General features: G+C 38.8%; 1 pseudogene; it reads right to left on the minus strand.

Annotated features, from left to right (window-relative positions):
* Nucleotides 1-1,761: 1,761 nt before the first annotated feature.
* LOC114711754 (acidic endochitinase-like) lies at nucleotides 1,762-3,127 on the minus strand (annotated as a pseudogene).
* Nucleotides 3,128-4,651: the final 1,524 nt, after the last annotated feature.

Below are 4,651 nucleotides of genomic sequence, written 5' to 3' on the forward strand. Positions count from 1 at the left end.
TTTTGATTGGAGATAGGAATTTTGTGTCTCCAATTGTTGTTTTGGCCACATTATTAGTTGAAAGCTAATACATGGTGGTTGTGTGTTTGTGTGCTTGTGTAGACCGGTTGTGAGCCTTGTTGGTGCACGGGGCCGTGTTGTTGGTTTGTTTTTCCTTGCTCAGGCGAGAGGTAACCACTTTCCAATCCTTTGTACATGCTTTTGTGGTATTATAAGTGGATTTATGTTTTGTGCTTCGAGTAACAACTGTGTTCAAAGTGTATGTTGTATATTGAAAAGGAAAACCGTCTTGTGGGGTTTAAATTGATATTGATTGAATCTGGAACTTGTGAAAGATAGGCCACTGAAATAAGTTAATTGTGAAATGATCATTTACTCTTTGATTACGGTTTGAGCATGATGCATGACTTGGGAATTGGTGAGAGTTTTGATTGTTACTACCACGTGGTAAGGCCTCCATTAATGCATGATGGTTGGCTCTTTACGTCCCCCATAGTGAGGGATAGCCCTTTTGGCTCCCTACGTCCCCCAGAGTGAGGGATAGGCCTTTTATGGCTCCTTACGTCCCCCATAGTGAGGGATAGGCCGGGTTCGGCTCTTGAAAATCCCCCAAAGTGAGGGATATGGTTGATGGGATTGCATCATTGCACTTGCATGACTTGTGTGGCTATCATTTATAATATTACTTGTGAACTGCCCCACTTGACACCTCACGAGCACCTATTTAGTAGTACCTTGAATTGGAAAGGTTTGTTACTGGGACGTTGTCTCACCCCGTGGTTTACAATGTTTCCAGGTGAAGGTTCCAGGTGTGTGCCATCGGGAAGAGACGCAGAGGCTTGAGCTTGGTTAGCTTTAGGCTTCTAGCCCTTGTATATGTATGGCTAGTATATATTGCCACATTTAGGATCCCTTTTGAAATATTTTGATTACCGGGCCTTGTCGTAAACTGGAGAGAATGTTATCTCCTTATTTTGGTTGGCCGGAGGCTATTTCTAGTGTCTTATGAAACTCTGATTTATTTTGTTGGAAACCATTTGAATGGGCTGATGTGATGTCTGTTGTTACCCGGGTCGGAGGCTCGGAGGCCCAGTGGATGTTAATGAATGATTTTTAGTTGCATGCAACGGAGTTTGCGTTTGACTCGAGTTTGAATGTTAATTTCTAAAGTTATGAAATTTTTTTCTACTATGGTAGTTCATTTTAACAGCTTTCCTTTTCTACCATAGTAGTGATTTTATGACGAGTTTATAATGTTTTGGGTTAAAGGGTTTTACAGGAAGGCCACAAGGGAAATCATAATTGGATCTGGAAAAAAAAAAGACTTCAACATGGGCCTAAATCAGAAATGGACTTGTTAGGGAAAAAAAAGAAGCAAAGAAACTATAATATGGGCCTATGCAGCTTTTTTTTATATCTCACAAAAAATCACCGGGTAGGACCGGGTTATCAGTCCAACATGTCTACTTGTAACCCGATCATACCCGATCTTCGGGCCAGACCGGGTCTAGCCTGAATCTCATCGGGCTTTTTGGATTGTTTCAAAAATTGGACCAGGTGAGACCGGGTTGGACTAGGTTACCTGGTTTCATGTGCAGCCCTACCCAAAATTTTTCCTCATTTCTCTCTATACCAAAACTTTGGTAGAATATTCAATTGCCAGTCTCTATATACGTGTTTTGTTGTTATTGAATTAGTTTTTATTTTTGGTTGTGACAAGACTACACGCATATATGTGTGTGTGTGTGTACTATATATATTGATATCTCAGGCCCAAAAAAAAGACATTGATATGAGGTATCTGACTGCATTGTGAATCAGCGTACAGATTCTGGTTTAACGAGTCCAAAGCCACCATCTTGAGTCCAAAAAAAATAAAAACAGATGTTATCTTTACAACATAAAATGAAAAGAAAAATTAAGTTAAAAAGAAAAAAGCTGTCAAATATGTATTTTTGTATTTTTATATTTTTTTTACTTTAAAATTTTTGTATATAGTGATGTTATTATGTTAATAATTAGAACTTATAATTATTTCTTATTAAATGTTTATTTAATTATTACATCACCCCTAACTTGTAACCAAGTAACGACGCGTTAATAATCAGACTGAGAAGAAAGTTGAAATTGAAACTCTATAATTATTTATTTAAAACTCACTTGATTACGTTTTTATTCCCCTCATCATGGTCCAATAATACGTATGAACAAACACTACAAATCTGCCACGTCACTCATACCAAAGCAAAATACTTTCTTAATTTATCGAACCCTTAATGGCGACACTATATCCACTTTTGAGATCAAACGACCTGTCCCAGATCATGACTCCGCCGCACTTCGTAGCCGTCTTGATTGCCGGAAGAACCTAAGAAATCATCACATTAGTTGGAATAAACCCGCCACTTTGGGCGGCCGCCTCCATCACCGGAATGCCCAAGAACACCTTCTCGGCTTTCACCGCCGTCCATTGTTTCCATCATTATATTGGCAATCACGGTTGTTGTGGAACTGAACCCAGATGTAGTTGAACAAGCCAGTGTTGATCGCATCACTCAAGTGGCCATCTGGGAAATGACATTGCCGGGCGGCGGGGAGAATCAACTGCTGCTTCAACCCCTTCAGAGTTCTGGCTAGATCACCCCAGTACTGTTGTCCATTACCGCCGGCCTCTATGTCGAAGTCGATGCTGTCCAAAACAGCGTCGCCTAGGGGCCGCGAGCCGGAACTTCCTCCGAGGAAGTTGGTCCAGAGATAGTTAGCAAGCTAGTTGGCCTCATCGGTGGAGTTGAGAGTAGTTTGGTGAGTCACCGCCGAGGGAGAGAAGCACTTTGATGCCTTTGGCTTGGCAAGCTTTGATTTGGGAGCTAAAAACGGTGCAGGTGTTGTCATCCAGATCGTAATGGCTGCCAAGGTTAAGTTTAGGGGTTCGGCCACTGCCAAAGGTGGACAAGAAAGCGATGTTGATGAATCGGTAGTTTGCGGTCTTACAGGTGTCGGCAAGGGAGCCTTCCTCGCCGTGTTGGCCCCAGTAGGTGGCGATTCCGGCAGCGTAGGACCTGGAAAGGAAGGAAGAAATAAACAAGAGAGGTAGGAAGAGAAGAGAAACTTGTTTAACAGAAGTCATAATGTTGATGTGGATGATTTGAAAGAATAGAAGGACGATACTTGTAGTGTTTGTGGTGTGGAAAAGTAAGAGAAGCGTGGCTTGTAGGGAATTAAAACTAGGGAAAATGACACTAAGGTCCCACACAAGGAAATATACTACAAAACAGTCCCCTGAAATCTGATGATGAATCACAAGTCCCATAGGGACTTAACTGCAATAATAAGGATGTTAAAAAGACATTATTGTCTAGCAGTGTAGAAGGAAAGGGCGCTCATATTTTCTGCACGATCTGAAGTTTTTGCTAATGGGAGAGAAGAGCTGGAAAAAGAAGGAAATAGCCATTGATAAAACATCTTTTTCACACTACTCCAAAGAGTTTCCATTTCAATCTCTCCAAACTTTGAGGTTTTGAAACTTTATTCCCCTCCTCTTCTCTGCATTTTGCTTGACAGATTGTGTTTGGGTATTGGAATTTAGAAATTTGTTTTTGCCTTTAGGTATTGCAAAGCTTTTGTTTTTTGTCTAATATGAACAAGATACTCAATAAAAAAAGTTGTGCTTTTGTTTGGTGTGGGTTGGTGATTTAAGTTGGGGTTTCATTGTAGCTGGGTAGAATAATGATGGGTGCTCTGTTTTTTGTTACATTATGGGTGGTTTTCCTCTATTTTAGCATGGTTTAGTGTGAAAGGTTGAAGAAGATGAAGGTTGGTATGGGTGAAAACCTTTCCTATGAAATGGGATATTATGTTGTCAATATAAGCTGTGAAGATTGTCAATGGATGCCGGGACAGTTGTCAATTGTACTGCTTCACTTGTCAATAATAGATGGATGATTGTTGATGTAGGTTTACATTAATGACGGCCAATATGTCTGGGAAGCATCACACCGTCAAACCATACAAGAACCCAAATACCAACTGAGAATGCATTGAAATCAGTTATTTTTTGTATATGGATGTGAAATGAATATTTTGTAAATGAGTGTAAAGGGATTTTTTTTGTAAATGGATACACACCAACAATTAGTTTGGTAATTACATGCAACCTTATGTTTTTTTTTAATGGGTTGTGAAATATGTATAATTCTATGTATATAAAGATGTAAATGAAAGTTAGCTATAAACTGATATGTTAGATTCTACTGTCATTTGAATTGTAATTATTGCACATTGCATTGTCAATAAACCTGTTTTGGCTTGTCATTGATTGCAGTATGACTTGTCAATTAATTTACTGATGTGAGTTATCTAAAATTTGAATTCAATTTACATAATATTGACATATCATATGATATTTTCAATTACCTTGACATATTACATTTTGGTTATAATGTTGTATATAATCATTATTAAAAGCCTATTATTACTGATATAAAATTATAAAATGAATTATCAATAATTATCTCATCACTTGTCAACAATGGCAATGTGACTTGTTGACGATGGCACTATGACTTGTCAATGAGGGAATCAACAACATAGAATTTCATCCAGAAAACTTGGTAATGAATCTGAAGTCTCAAAGGGATTGGAGTGCAATTTA

Source organism: Neltuma alba, unplaced genomic scaffold (assembly GCF_004799145.2).
Source record: "Neltuma alba isolate B1F8T4 unplaced genomic scaffold, ASM479914v2 tig00011313_pilon, whole genome shotgun sequence".
In the NCBI taxonomy this organism is placed as follows: domain Eukaryota; kingdom Viridiplantae; phylum Streptophyta; class Magnoliopsida; order Fabales; family Fabaceae; genus Neltuma; species Neltuma alba.